This window comes from Budorcas taxicolor, chromosome 20 (genome assembly GCF_023091745.1).
Source record: "Budorcas taxicolor isolate Tak-1 chromosome 20, Takin1.1, whole genome shotgun sequence".
NCBI lineage: Eukaryota > Metazoa > Chordata > Mammalia > Artiodactyla > Bovidae > Budorcas > Budorcas taxicolor.
This window is the reverse complement of record NC_068929.1, coordinates 57835731-57851744: the sequence shown is the minus strand read 5'-3', so window position 1 is coordinate 57851744 and position 16014 is coordinate 57835731. Positions and strand designations below refer to the sequence as shown.

General features: G+C 37.9%; 1 non-coding gene across 1 annotated transcript; it reads left to right on the top strand.

Moving 5' to 3' along the window:
* The first annotated feature begins 6263 nt into the window (after positions 1-6263).
* On the top strand, positions 6264-6370 carry LOC128066287 (U6 spliceosomal RNA). Its single transcript, XR_008201193.1, has one exon. It is a non-coding gene; the product is annotated as a U6 spliceosomal RNA (small nuclear RNA).
* The last annotated feature ends 9644 nt before the right edge of the window (positions 6371-16014 follow it).

The window sequence follows — 16014 nt, the reverse complement described above, 5'->3', positions numbered from 1 at the left end:
GTGAGGGCAGATGGGTGATCTCTAAGCTGCAGAAACTTGGTCCTTGTGAGCTCACTGCCTAGACCTGGTGCCTCTGCTGCCTTCTTGTACCCAGAAAGGATTGAGGCTGTTGCCTACTAGCCACATTACCTCTCTTTCTCTCCCTCCTGTGGATTTTCCCGTCATCCATCTGGTCTTCCTCTAAAGGCCAGTTGAAAATGGTCCCTTCCAGTTTCCCAAGTTAGGTTTGTGATATGAAATGATATTGCCTTTGGCCCAACCTCCTTTCCTTCCTCACCTGTGCTGAAGGAAATTGCTGGTTTTCTTTCCCAATGTTTTTCCACGTAGGTTTTTCTTATGAGCTTCCCAGGTGGCTCAGAAGGTAAAACAACTGCCTGCAACGTGGGAGACCTGGGTTCGATCCCTGGGTTGAGAAGATCCTCTGGAGAAAGAAATGGCAACCCACTCCAGTACTCTTGCTTGGAAAATTCCATGAATGGAGGAGCCTGGTAGGCCACAGTCCATGGAGTCGCAAAGAGTTGGACACGACTGAGTGACTTCATTTTCCTTTCACTTTCTGTTTACTCCCCAAATCCCTGAGCCAGATGTGGGGGCAACACACTCCCAAACCCTGAGTGTAGTCCAGCTTTTCCCTGTTGAGCTTTCAGTCTCTCCTACTGTGCCTAGGGGAACCTGGGCTAGGGAGGACACTGCTCCTGCCTAGGTTTTCATAGATGCCTTCAGTTCAGTTCAGTTCAGTTCAGTCGCTCAGTCGTGTCTGACTCTTTGCGAGCCCATGAATCACAGCATGCCAGGCCTCCCTGTCCATCACCAACTCCCAGAGTTCACTCAGACTCACATCCATCGAGTCAGTGATGCCATCCAGCCATCTCATCCTCTGTCGTCCTCTTCTCCTCCTGCCCCCAATCCCTCCCAGCATCAGAGCCTTTTCCAATGAGTCAACCCTTCACAATGAGGTGGCCAAAGTACTGGAGTTTCAGCTTTAGCATCACTCCTTCCAAAGAAATCCCAGGGCTGATTTTCAGAATGGACTGGTTGGATCTCCTTGCAGTCCAAGGGACTCTCAAGAGTCTTCTCCAACACCACAATTCAAAAGCATCACTTCTTCGGCACTCAGCCTTCTTCACAGTCCAACTCTCACATCCATACATGACCACAGGAAAAACCATAGCCTTGACTAGACGGACCTTAGTCAGCAAAGTAATGTCTCTGCTTTTGAATATGCTATCTAGGTTGGTCATAACTTTTCTTCCAAGAAGTAAGCATCATTTCATTTCATGGCTGCAGTCACCATCTGCAGTGATTTTGGAGCCCCCCAAAATAAAGTCTGACACTGTTTCCACTGTTTCCCCATCTGGTTCCCATGAAGTGATGAGACCAGATGCCATGATCTTCCTTTTCTGAATGTTGAGCTTCAAGCCAAATTTTTCACTCTCCACTTTCACCTTCATCAAGAGGCTTTTTAGTTCCCCTTCACTTTCTGCCATAAGGGTGGTGTCATCTGCATACCTGAGGTTATTGATATCCCTCCTGGCAATCTTGATTCCAGCTTGTGTTTCCTCCAGTCCAGCATTTCCCATGATGTACTCTGCATAGAAGTTAAATAAGCAGGGTGACAATATACAGCCTTGAAGCACTCCTTTAGATGCCTTACTCAAGTTCAAACAAAACAACCAAAAGATGTCAAATATGTCTCCTAGCACACATCCAGATATATAATGCATTTCTAAACAATGTATAAAACTGTATATTAGAAAAACAGATAAAATATAAAATAGTGTATTATTTGGCAGATATACTGAATCCCAATATCAGCTACTATCTACACAAGTGTTACTTTCTCTGGTGTGGTGTTTATTTATTGTACTCTTCAAAATATTAGGAAAACATTATTGACCTATAGAATATATAGAAATAAAGGCTATTTTGAACTATCTAAGTCTAGAATGATTAAGTCCTTCAGATGTATGACTGTAAAAAGGATTGTTCTGCCTTATATGGAAATATTACGCTGTTCTGTGTCTCCTGTCTATATTGCACATCTCTGTCCCAGGTGTGAAATGTGAAAGTTGTTCAGCTATGTCTGACTCTTTGCAACCTCATAGACTATACAGTCCATGGAGTTCTCAAGGCCAGGAAACCGGAGTGGGTAGCTGTTCCCTTCTCCGGGAGATCGTTCCAACCCAGGTATCAAACCCAGGTCTCCCCCATTGCAAGCAGATTCTTTACCAGCTGAGCTACCATGGAAGTACAAGAATATTGAATTGGGTAGCCTATCCCTTCTCCAGGGGATCTTCCTGATCCAGGAATTGAACCGAGGTCTCCAGCATTGCAGGATTCTTTATCAGCTGACCTACCAGGGAAGCCCAGGTGACTCAGTGATAAAGAATCCACCTGGCAATGAAGGAGATGCAGGGGATATGGGTCTGATCTCTGAGTTGGAAAGTCCCCCTGTAGAAGGAAATGGCAACCCACTCCAGTATTCTTGCCTGGGAAATCCCATGGGCAGAGGAGCCTTGTGGGCTATAGCCCATAGGGTCACAAAGAGTAGAACACAACTGGACACACAAATATATTTATAAAATGTTTTCTCCAATTTCCATCTCTAGCTATTTCAAATCATTCTGAATATTGCTAAAGCATTTCTTCATTTGGGCTTCCCTGGTGGTTCAGATGGTAAACAATCTGCTTACAATGCAGAAGACCCAGTTTCTATCCTTGTATTGAGAAGATCCCCTGAATAAGGAAGTCAAAACTTACTCCAGTGTTTTTACCTGAGATATCTCACAGACAGAGGAACCTGGGAGGCCACAGTCCAAAGGGTCACAAAAAGTCAAATACAACTGAGTAAAATTTCTTTATTTAGGAAGACTTCAAATTATTTTATAATTATATTTACCTGTCTACTTTGTTAACTATAATTTCTTTGAAATGTCAATATCTACCTACCCTGATAACCTGTATAGCGTGTGGGTATTTTGGAAACTTGTGTATGTACACACACACACACAACTGGGTGCAATGCTGGCTCAATGGACATGACTTTGAGCATGCTCCGGGAGTTGGTGATGGACAGGGAAGCCTGGTGTGCTGTCTGTAGTCCACAGGGTCGCAGAGTTGGACATGACTGCGTGCTGGAACTGAACTGAACTGAATTATTTCTAAGGTAATTTGAAGACATAAGATTTGAATCAGAGGGTTTATTTTAAGTTTTTAACCACCTTTTTTCTTTCATTATGTAACAGCAGAATCACACATAAATAGGTCACTTAAGGTTTAGAATCTCATTAAAAATCTTTCATACTGGGAGAATGAAGAAAGTTTGATTTGCTTTATGTCTTAAATATAACTTTTTAAGTTTTACAGATTGTTTTTTCATTCACTACAGAGAAAGGCATAGTTCTGATAATTACTCTGCTTTTTGCAAATTATCAGAAGGATGTAAAGTGTATTTACTGACATTAATAAGTTACTCTTTGGCATCATTATTCACTAATGAGCTTGTTTCAGAATGTTTGCAAGCTTACGTGACAGGATGACATTTTATTATATGAATAAGGTCAACTCTGTTATTTAGCCCTTGAAAGAAAAAAAAAATTCTTCATGATATATGAAGCTATTAGGTACATTTGACTCAAAGCTTGCTTTAAAGTCAAGAAGTGGCATCTCAAATTCATGTAGCTGCTCTAACTTATGAGGTGGAGTTTTGGCAATTATAAGGGGATGTCAGGAGGAACTTTGCAGATAGTGATTAGCCATGTCAAAGGTTATGTTCAAGCTAAATTTTGAATGGCACAGTGGCTATTATTTGAAAGAGCAAGCTATACAGACTTAGAAGTTAAAATGTAAAGTTTGCTCTGTCTTCCTCGAAGCTTCCTTGACTTCGTCATCTACTGTCATTAAAAATATCAGGACCACCATAATTAGGGGCTCTAAGAAACAAGTACACATTGTTTTTAGCTGCCTCAGATGCCAAAAAAAATGACTTGAGTTTTGTTCTTTAGGGAATGAGAAGGTTTGGGAATGTTGGCATAAATCTCTGAAATTGTGAGACTGACTTTTTACTAACAATAACTCTTGTGACTGTAGCATAAATTGAAATGGAAACAATCATCTAGAAAGAAGCATATCTCAGTGAAAGGGAAATTTTAAAGCCCTTGATTATGACAGTATTCCTTTTTGCCAACTGCATTTGTCTCATTATAATTTTCAAGTTGATTAAGGTGATTATCATTACAATCATTATATAATTGTTATAATATACCTTGGAATATGAGAAGAAGGAAATAAAGTAGCATTTTCACTGGTGATTACAGAGAAGGTATAGGGAGTAAGTTTAATAACACACTGTCCTGTAAGGTGAGCAATATTTTGAAAGAATAAAATGTGGAGTGCTTTGTTATGTCTCTTAGTAATTGCAGGAGCCCAGTTACATTCACTCATGTCTCCTTTGAATGCTTTGTGAATAGTAAGCACTCAAAGACAGTGAAATTTATTTCCATATATTTTCTCTTCCCTTAAGTAAAGGCATATTTTAGTGAATTAAAAAAAAAAAAACTTTTTAGTCAATTTTTGTTGGAGTACAGTTTTTTTTTGTTTTTTTGCTACATTGTGCAGCATATGGGATCTTAGTTCTCCAATCAGGATGGAACACCGTGTTTCCTTGCCTTGGAAGCATGGAATCTTAACCTCTGGACCACTAGGGAAGTCCCTTCAATAAGTTTTTAGGTATATGATAATTAACTTCTTTGACCTCAATAATATAAAACTATAAGGCAGACAAATTTCAAGATTTGATACATACTAAAAATGAGATCTAACTTCTATGCAGATATGTTTCATTATCTCAGACAAGCTTCTATTCTTTTTGTTGTGACCTGTATGCATCATAACTTGGTTAGGCTGAAATATGAATCAAGGCTACAGAGAGAGAACAGAATGAAGTAACTAAGGGAGCCCATGGGAGAGCAGGCTGTTTGAGTGTACAGGAAACATTGCTGGGAGGAAGGTTGGAGATTAGCAAAATGGACTATCAAACTTTGGATTTCTCACACTCAGTCATCTAATTCTACATGCTTTCTTCTCAAAGTAGATTATTTTGACAGGTAGGGATTGTAACATACTGTTTTCAAGTGGAGGTGCAACATAAGGAGTCTGCATGTAGGTAACAGTGATGATAACATTTGGCAAAGTGATAGCGAATGTCCTAAGTGAAGGATTGAAAGCTTGATCCATGTGACTTGAGAAAGCACAGCAATAACTAATGGGACTCCATAGAGAAGAAGAGATCAGGACCTGTGGCAGCAGCAAACAGGAGGAAATAATAATTTAAAAAAACATTGCAATTCTAGAGATCCCTCAAATTCATCATTGTATGTGTGCACAGTGAGCGACTAACACACTCAGTCATCAGTCATGTCCGACTCTGTGACCCTATGGACTGTAGCCCACCAGACTCCTCTGTCCATGGATTTTTCCAGGCAGGAATCCTGGAGTGGATTGCAATTTCCTCCTCCAGAAGGTCTTCCCACTCAGGCATCAAACCTTCAACTCTTTTGTTTCCTGCATTGAAAAGCAGATTCTTTACCACTAGCACCACCACGGAAGCCCCAGATTCATCTTTAGTGCTCTAGGAAAACGTTGCTCTTTTCAGGGAACACGGCTTAGTTTAAGGGGCATTTTCTTTGACAATTAGGCAAGAATGAATGAGGAGAAAGAATTTGAAACTTGTTATCATTATATTTTGTAATATTTTCATATTCATATTTAACAATATGTATGTTGTAAATCATTTCAGAAGTACAGAATGAGAACAAGTGTCCAATTTTAATCTTAGCCTCAGATTTTAAATATATGTATGTATAAAGTGAATAAATTGCAATCCATTAATATACAGATAAGTATTAATACAATCTTGAGAGTTTTATTTAGGAGACTTAAGTAAGGGAAAACACAAATAAACAAAATAGGATGAAAAAAGTCAGTAAACCACAATGGAGTCCAAGCACCTCACTACTCAGACATGGATGAAGACACACACTTGGTTATACATGCTATAGATTTTACTAGGGGTAAGGAGAATTATTTACCTGATTTTAAGAACTGTAGATCAGATTATATCTTCAAGATTTTTCAAAATTAGAGCTAGTGTTATATGATTAGAGTATATAAAGCAATTATGATCCTGTCCCTGAAGTTAATGTTTTAAAATAATATCTTCTATTTGATTTTCAGTTCCTAATGTCACTGTTAAAACTATTTTGGTGCTCACCTAAGCAATACATGTGTTAAAATTAGAACTATACAGAGAAGAATAGCAGGGCCCCTGCTTAAGGATGACATGTAAATCTGTGAAGTGTTCCATATTTTTGAAAAGGTTATTTAAAAAGGAATGTATATATAACTGAAGCACTTTGTTGTATAGCAGCAATTAACATAATATTGTAAGCCAATTACACTTCAATAAAAACAACTTAAAATTAAAATTTTATTTTAAAATAAAAATTGGAATATTTAAGATATAAAATATGATTCAATATACATATGAAAAGTTTACTACAGTCAAGTTAATTAACATATCTTTTCCTCACATAGCAATCTTTTGTGATCAAAGCACCTGAAATCTACTCTAAAATCTGAAGGAAAGTCAATGAGCTTTAAAAATTCCCTGCTATATTTAAAGGTCACAAATTAGACATATACTATGAATCCCTTAGAACAATGATATGCAATTATAAGTAAATGTTTTTAAAGTGTTGTTATTACCAATACAAATTCTGTATATTGTATCACCCTTAAGTAAAATATTAATGTATTTTTAAAATGACTTTTTAAAGGTAGAGACTAACTGGATGTCACATTTATAAGTATATCTACTCACATATTCAAGGGGTTCTTTCTAATAAGAACTGTATACTCAGACTAAGTAAATTCATATTTTTTCACTGTATGCTCAAAAGTGCTCTGAGTGATAAACTACCCTTGTATCACTAATCTTGTCACTTTAGTAGCCTACAGATTTTTCTCTTGGAAATCAAGTCTGGACTGATTAATATCTACTGTCTTATGAATCTCAAAACTACTAGGCTGAAAGCAAGATGTTATTTGATGATTGTAAGTTTGATGCATAAAGCAGGGTGCTCAAAGCTGGTGCTCTGGGACAACCCAGAGGGATGGGGTGGGGAGGGAGGTGGGAGGGGTTTTCAGGATGGGGTGATACGTGTGCATCCGTGGCTGATTAATGTCGATGTATGGAAAAAACCATCACAATATTGTAAAGTAATTATCCTCCAGTTGAAATAAATTAATTTAAAATATATTTTTTAAAGTATTGTCTCTTAGTGGACAGCTACAAATCCCAAGTAAGAAAAACAGCAAATGGGTATAAAATGAGCCAATCACAATCAAGGAAAGGCTTATGTTTGAGGCTAACAGGAATCTAACTCATTCTGACTTATTTATCTTTCTATCTGCATAGCTTTGCATGCTGTCAAACACATAACGGGAGTTCAGTAATTGGGTTGTGAAGAGATTTATACTACTTCAAATATTAACAAAGTAATGGCCTTTCTAAATAATTTCACTCCCCATATTCATTGTGAATGTAATGTTGCTTCTTCATTTGTAATCAAATTAATAAACGTGCATGCCATAAATATCAAATGGTGTTGAGTTATAAAAATAGAGATGCTGTACTTTTCAGCCCTGCTTCTCTGAGGCAATCACATCCACAACTTTTTACTTTTTCCTCTGGCATTCACTCCATTTTCTAAATGTATGTTTTATGACCACTTTGTAGTTTAATGATTTTGATCATCATCAGTTCACTTACTGTAATAGTAGGTGAAGATTTAACTCTTCAATACTTTCCCTCCAAAGTCTCCCTTTTTGCACTAGTATTCTTACTAATATATTGTTGTTCAATTCCTCAGTTGTATCCAAGTCTTTGCTACCCCATGGACTGCAACATGCCAGGCTTTCCTGTCCTTTACCATCTCCTGGAACTTGCTCAAACTCATGTCCATTGAGTTGGTGATACCACCCAACCATCTTGTCCTTTGTCATCCCCTTCTCTTACTGCCTTCAATCTTTCTCAGCATCAGGGTCTTTCCTAATGAGTTGGCTCTTTGCATCAGGTGGCCAAAGTATTGGAGCTTTATATAGCTGTCCTTGATTGCTATTTTAATCAAAGATGATTACATTATTTTAAATAATTAAGTACTGTTCACAGCTGATCCATAATTTTTGTTTGTTTATGCACCTCAACAGACTTTTCCTAAGTTTATAATACGTTTTCTTATAGATATTTATGCTCCTACTTTTAAATTTCCCGAAATCTTCCAACAGATATATAAACACATAGATGCGTTCTAAGTACTTTGTTGTTACTGTACAGTCACTAAGTCATGTCCAACTCTTTGTGACTCCATGGACCATAGCCCACCAGTCTTCTCTCTCCATGGGATTTCCCAGGCAAGAATACTTGAGTGGGTTGCCATTTCCTCCTCCAGGGGATCTTCCCAACTCAGGGACTGAGCCTATGTCTCCTGCATTGGCAAGCAGATTATTTACCACTGAGCCACCAGGGAAACCTGTTCTGTACACCTTCTATTAAAATATCAACTTGTGCTAAATTATGATTATATTCAGTTCTTCTGAATAAAAATTTGAACAGTTTATTTCTATGTTGATTATTTAATTTTGATTTTTGATGTTATGGTGATTTTTTTTAATATGTTGTCATTACAATATATTTTTAAGTCAATTTTAATGACTGTATAAGTTTTACAGTGTAGCTCCCTTAATGTAGTTAGTTATTTCTCCTTCTTCTGGGACAAGTTGGTATCTGGAGAACTGACATTCTAGAGAGACTAGAAATGTGGTCTTCTCTAGGCTAAGATTTTTTTTTTTTTTTTTTAATAGCAGGGACAACAAGGAAGCCACTGATGCACCAGGGATGTAATGAGTTTTGAAAGAAGCTGCTGATGGGGTCAAATGGGTAACAGGTATACACTATAGCTTTTACTCAGTTTGCTGTGGCCTTGAAGACACAGTCTCTAGAAGTCCTGTAGCAGCACACAAGGAAATACATTCTGTCAACAGCCACACAAATGTAGCAAAGGTCCTAAGTGTTGAATGAAACTTCAACCCGCATCTGATACCTTGATTTTAGCCTGGACAGACCTCAAGGAAAGAATCCAGCTGACTATTGCCTGGAAACTTTACTCTCAAAACCCATTAGTAAGTGTGTGGTATTTTGTTAAGAAGCAGTAGAGAACTGACTAACTCTAGAAAGCTTTTATTCTACTGTGTTTCAGTGCTTTACTATATCCAGAATGGTTTTTTTTTTTTTTTTTAATATTCAGTTCTCTTTATCTAAATTTTTTCATGAAGTGATAAAATATTTTTTCCACAACTAATAAGTTTTCTAATTGCCCAGATTGCGGGTAACAGCTTTAAATATAAAATGATTGCCGACCAATTAATTTTAGAAGCTAAAACCACTGCTGTATGACACGATCACCTATGGTTTGGAAGCACAATCTGTCAACTTCCTACAAGTAGCATTAGAGCACTTACTTTCTCTATAAAAATGCAGGATGACAAATATAGAACTAAAGATCTCTATTCCTTATGTTCCCCTGAAAGGTGTATTTTATGGTGGGCATATATTTATATAATATTTATATATGCTTACACAGTAATACACATTCTCTGAATATAGTAATATATAAAATAAGTTTGTATAAACACACATTTCTTTGAGGCTTATTCTCTGGCCTGACTTCTAACTAAATACCACCCACTCTGAAGGCTATTTAAATGTGATGAAAAGCTGAGGTATTGCATAAAGAGGACTAAAAATAGACCACTTTTAGAGCTTTATTGATGCTATTATAAGACAGGAAAATGTTTTCTGCAAGTTTGAATTTTACCACTCATTTACATGTAGCTACAAATCACGTTACTATGACTTTTTTGGAAAAAAAAAAAAAGAAAAACACAATTTGAATTCATTTGAGGATAACAGATTTCAGAGGGAGATAAAAGCTACTTCAACAAAGGAGAAAAAATAAGTCCTTAAGGCAAAAAATGGAAGACAAGAAAAATGAACATCCTTAAGCCAAATAATGAAGAAAAGAAAGGAGCAAAGTGTTAGTAAAAATTTAAATATTGATCTAGGCATGTGGTTTTATAAGATACAGTTTACTTGTTAATATATTTCTTCATTTACCCTCTTTCTCTTTCTCTCTCTTCCTCCCTGAATCTCTCTCTCTTCATATACATACTCATTTTTTATATCACCAGATCATATTTGTTATTTTGTTTAGAATGCTTCTTTGTATTTTTATTTTATGTTCTCAGTCATGTCTGACTCTTTGTAACCCCATGGACTATAGCCCACTATGTTCCTCTGTCCATGGAATTTTTCAGTTAAGAATACTGGAGTGGATTGCCATTTCCTCTTCCAGGGAATCTTCCCAACTCAGAGAATAAACCTGTGTCTTCTACACTGGCAGTCAGATTCTTTACCAGTGTGTCACCTGGGAGGCCCCCTTACTACACTTGATCTTAGCCAAAAGGTCTTGTTAACAAATTCTTTGAAGATTTTGGTATCAAGTTTATAGTGATCTCATAAGATGAAGCAGGAAATATACTTTTTCTCTATTTTCTCTAAGTGTTGGTATAAAACCATATTATTTCACCCTACAAGTTTTTCTTCCTAAAATTTGCCACTTAGCTCAACTGTTCCTGGAGGTTTCTCTGTGGGAAGATTTAAATTAAGGCTTCTGTTAGTAGATTTAGAACTATTCAGATTGTCTTTTGTCAGTATTGCTAAAGTAAGCAGTTCAATTTTAATTGCATATAGATTTCACCCCCAAATGGTACACAAAATTATATTATTATTCTATTAATAGTATCTGCATGATTGACAATAAAGTCTCCATTTATAATCCTTACATTATGACTGTTCTCCTCTCCTCTCTTTCTTCTCTTCTAACTGCTCAGCAAAATTCCGAAAATGGGGAATTATGGAGTAGAGATATTCCCGAGGGCCAGATAAACTAACTTTAGAACATTGACTTTTTTCCATGGTAGTGCCTGGAAGTCATTCGGTTTGCAAAAATGATCTATGATGTGCTGGTTTGAGGAGTGGTATCATCTTTTTTTCTTTCATTCCATGGATACAGCATAAAATCACATCAACATCAGTATTCAAGATCTCAAAAATGTGAGGGGTGGTGATTACATTAGTATTTCCACTCAGTTTACTAGAATGAATCCTCTAAACCAGATCATGGTGGATGAGAGTGGACAATTCCAAAGTCACTAAAATGTGGCTCCATTTGCAGTTTCTGTGTAGATACTGCATCTTTGGTGGATTGGGTTAATATATCTTTCTGTAATCTCTGCTCAGAAAGCTCTGTACAGATACACGGGAATATTTATGAAGCAATTCCAGCAGTAAAGGACAGACAGGAATTCAGAATCTAAGGAGTTGACAAATATCAATTGCATTACTAACTGACATGTACATGTATGCTTTCCACATTTTAAATATTGTCAATATTTTACTATTAAAGCATGAAATTATTCTAAAAATAAATATTTGTCCAAGTTTCTATTGATAGGCTATAAATACATTGCTTTACTTTTTCTCTGATCTTTTTGTTTAAGAAGTGTGTTTGTGTGTGTATACACAGGGGCTTCCCTCATAGCTCAGGCGGTAAAGAATCTGCCTGCAATGCAGGAGATCTGGGTTTGATCCCTGGGTCAGAAAGATTCTCTGGAGAAGGAAATGGCAATCCACTCCAGTATTCTTGCCTGGAAAATTCCATGGACAGAGGAGCCTGGTGGGCTACAGTCCATGGGGCCACAAGAGTCAGACACGACTTAGTGAATAAACCAACCAACCAACACATATATAATAGCAGTCAATCCTAAAGGAAATCAGTTCTGAATATTCATTGAAAAGACTAATGCAGAAGCTGAAATTCCAATACTTTGGCCACCGGATGCGAAGGACTGACTCTTTGGGCAAGACCCTGTTGCTGGGAAAGATTGAAGGCAGGAGGAGAAGAGGACAACAGAGGATGAAATAACTGGATGGCATCACAGACTTGATGGACATGAGTTTGAGGAAGCTCTGGGAGCTGGTGATGGACAGGAAAGCTTGGCATACTGCAGTACATGGGGTCACAAAGAGTCAGATACAACTGAGTGACTGGACTGATGCAAGATTATAACATATATATATATATATATATACACATACACACACACACACATTCCACTATTATATCATATCATTGAATGAAATGTTTGAAATAAGTTGCTTGAAATCTTCTAAGAATGATTGAATTTTTTTTGACCAATTCTATCTACTCCTAAAAGAGAAAAATAATTACTGCAGTATTTAAAGTTTGCATGCTAAGTTGCTTCAGTCATTTCTGACTCTTTGTGACCCCATGGACTGTAGCCCTCCAGGCTCCTCTGTCCATGATATTCTCCAGGCAAGAATATTGAAGTAGGATGCCATTTCCTTTTCCAGGAACTCTTCGCTACCCAGAGACAGAACTTGTGACTCATGTCTCCTTCAGGAGCAGGCGGGTTCTTTACAGCTAGCAGCGTCTGGCGAGACCAATATAAGGTTTAATTATATTAAATATAATACCATATGTTATATAAGAGAAAATAATTACTACAGTATATAAATCTTAAATTATATATTTTATATTATACTTATATATATAATATGATATCATATTTATATAATTTCAAGAAAATTAGAGATACAAAGGGAATATTTCATGAAAAGATGGGCACAATATAGGACAAAAATGGTATGGACCTAAGAGAAGCAGGAAATTTTAAGAAGAGGTGGCAACAATGCACAGAAGAAAAATACAAAAGTGATATTCCTGACCCAGAAAACCACGTTGGTGTGATCACTCACCTAGAGCCAGACATCCTGGAGTGTGAAGTCAAATGGGCCTTATGAAGCATCTCTACGAACAAGGCTAGTGGAGGTGAGGAAATTCCAGCTGAGTTATTTCAAATCCTAAAAGATGATGCTGTTAAAGTGATGCACTCAATATGCTAGTAAGCTTGGAAAACTCAGCACTGGCCATGGACTGGAAAAGGTCAGTTTTCTTTCCAATCCTAAAGAAAGGCAATGCCAAAGAATGTTCAAACTACCACACAATTATACTCACTTCACATGCTAGCAAGTAATACTCAAAATTCTCCAAGTGAGCCTTCAAAAGTATGTGAATTGAGAACTTTCAGCTGCTCAAGCTGAATTTAGAACCAGAGGTCAAATTGCCAACATTCCTTGGATCACAGAAAAAGCAAGAGAATTCCAGAAAAAAAAAAAAAAGAAAGAAAATCTACTTCTGCTTCATTGACTATGCCAAAGCCTTTGTGTGGTCACAACAAACTGTGGAAAATTCTTAAAGAGATAGGACTACCAGATCACTTTACCTGCCTCCTGAGAAACCTGTATGCTGGTCAAGAAGCAACAGTTCCAGGGCATGGAACAACAGACTGGATCCAAATTGAGAAAGGAGTACGTTAAGGCTGTATATTGTCACCCTGCTTATTGAGCTTATATGCAGAGTACATGATGCAAAATGCTGGGTTGGATGAAGCACAAGCTGGAATCAAGATTTCTGGGATATGTAGATAACACCACCTTTATGGTAGAAAGTGAAGAGGAACTAAAGAGCCTCTTGATGAAAGTGGAGAGCGAAAAAGCTGACTTAAAACTCAACATAGAAAACTAAGATCATGGCATCCGGTCCCATCACTTCATGGCAAATAGATAGGGAAAGAATGGAAACAGTGACAGATTTCATTTTCTTGAGCTCCAAAATCACTGCAGATGGTGACTGCAGCCATGAAATTAAAGCCACTTGCTTCTTGGAAGAAAAGCTATGACAAACCTAGACAGCATATTAAAAAATCAGAGATATCACTCTGCCTACAAATGTCCATATAGTTAAAGCTATGGTTTCCAGTAGTCACATATGCATGTGAAAGTTGGACCATAAAGAAGGCTGAGTGCTAAAGAATTAATGCTTTTGAACTGTGCTGTTGGAGAAAACTCTTGAGGGTCTCTTGGACTGCAAGGAGATCAGATTAGTCAATCCTAAAGGAAATCAATCTTGAATATTCATTTGAAGGACTGATGCTGAAGCTGGAGCTTTGATAATTTGGCCACCTGATGTGAAGTGCCAACTCATTAGAAAACACCCTGATGCTGGGAAAGACTGAAGGCAGGAGAAGAAGGGGACGCCAGAGGATTAGATATTTGGGTGGCATTACCGAATCAATGGACATGAGTTTGAGCAAGCTCTGGGAGACAGTGAAGGACAGAGAAACTTGGCATGTTGCGGTCGATGGGGTTGCGAAGCAGTCAGACATGACTGAGTATTGAACAACAATCCATTTGGAAATTATGCCATGTATTATCATAATTACATAAGATAAAAAGACTATAATAAACTTCATGTGTATTTGTGCTACATTGAGAACGCAACATAAGTTTTAAATAGATGCATTGTGTATTGCTGATTCTCTACTTCTCTCAGTAAGGATCCACAGAACCCTGACAGTCACTGGGCCCACACTTGTGTCACATAGTTGCAGAAGCCAAGTTGCCAAAGTTTCCCTTTGCTTTTGTCAAAACTGCTTACCCAAGTCGACCACCTCTTCCTGAGTAAATGGTTAAAACGTCATAAAATCAGTCAAAATTGTGGCCCTTGAGGATGTCCCCCTGGCCCATAGGCTGCTCACTCTTCACTTTCTGCTGTACATTGGGACTTGCTGCCAAGCGTGGACACACAGTCTCATAATGTTGCACATTGGGCACCAGTGTGGCATCATATAGGACTCGATCCATATTTTCTAATGCATTTTCAGTTCTATCCAGGGAATCATCCACTGCTTCCCAGTGTTCCACTGGAGCCCATGCTGAGAGTATAGTGGCCACATGATACCACATGCTCTATGGTGGCCCCTGGCTTCCTCCATCCAGTGTAGCCTCAGGCTCCTCTAGCTGCTGGGTATCCTGTCAACTACAATGATTGTATCTCTGATTCTGTTTGTAATGCCAGTTGTCTCATGCTGTTTGCACTGTTCACTGAACCCACGGTAGACAAAGGGAAAGCTGGAAGAAAACTCAAGGAGCTGTGGGAACTGCAGATGTGTTTATTCTCTCCTGGCTGGCACAGCAGCTGTAGCAGCAGAGACACTATACTTCTCCTCTTGTGGCTGACCCAACAGACACAGCCGTGACGCAGCATACTAACATAATCATAATGTTGGTGACATAACATAACCTCTATGCAGCCTCAATGCCTTCTCAGATGAAGCATATATATGCTTACTGCACAAAGTAGCACTTGACCAAGCGAGTACCTCGTGAGGCTGCAGGCGCAGTGCTATAAGTGATCTCGGCTGTTACATAATCATTATCCACAAAACATGGGGCAAGAGCTAGAGGCTGTGTATCGAGAAAGCCTGACCACACCATCTTGGCTAATTTGCTCTTTCCCTACAGATAGTAAATTGATAGAAACTTGTGAAAATCTTTGTTACTGAAAATAAATTATTTATAGTCACAAATAATCCTTCTCTGGATTGTAACACAAAACTGAAGCATTACCTTGTTTAGCTGTGTGTGTACTCAGTCACTCAGTAGTGTTCTACTCTTTAAAATGCTATGTACTATAGCTTGCCAGGTTCCTCTGTTCACAGAATTATCCCAGCCAGAATAATAGAGTAGGTTGCCATTTTCTCCTTCAGGGGGTTATATACCATAATGGCATTTATCAGAGTTGAATTTGATCTGCAGTTTCCTGAAGGGTCACTTCCTACCCTAGTGAGCAATTTCAGCCCTTCAAATTATGAACATCATTCTAAACCTATGCCTATTCAATTGATGGTAGAGCAATTCTTGTTGAAGTCCAAAAATAACACTCAGATGAGTGCATATGGACTGGAGAAATT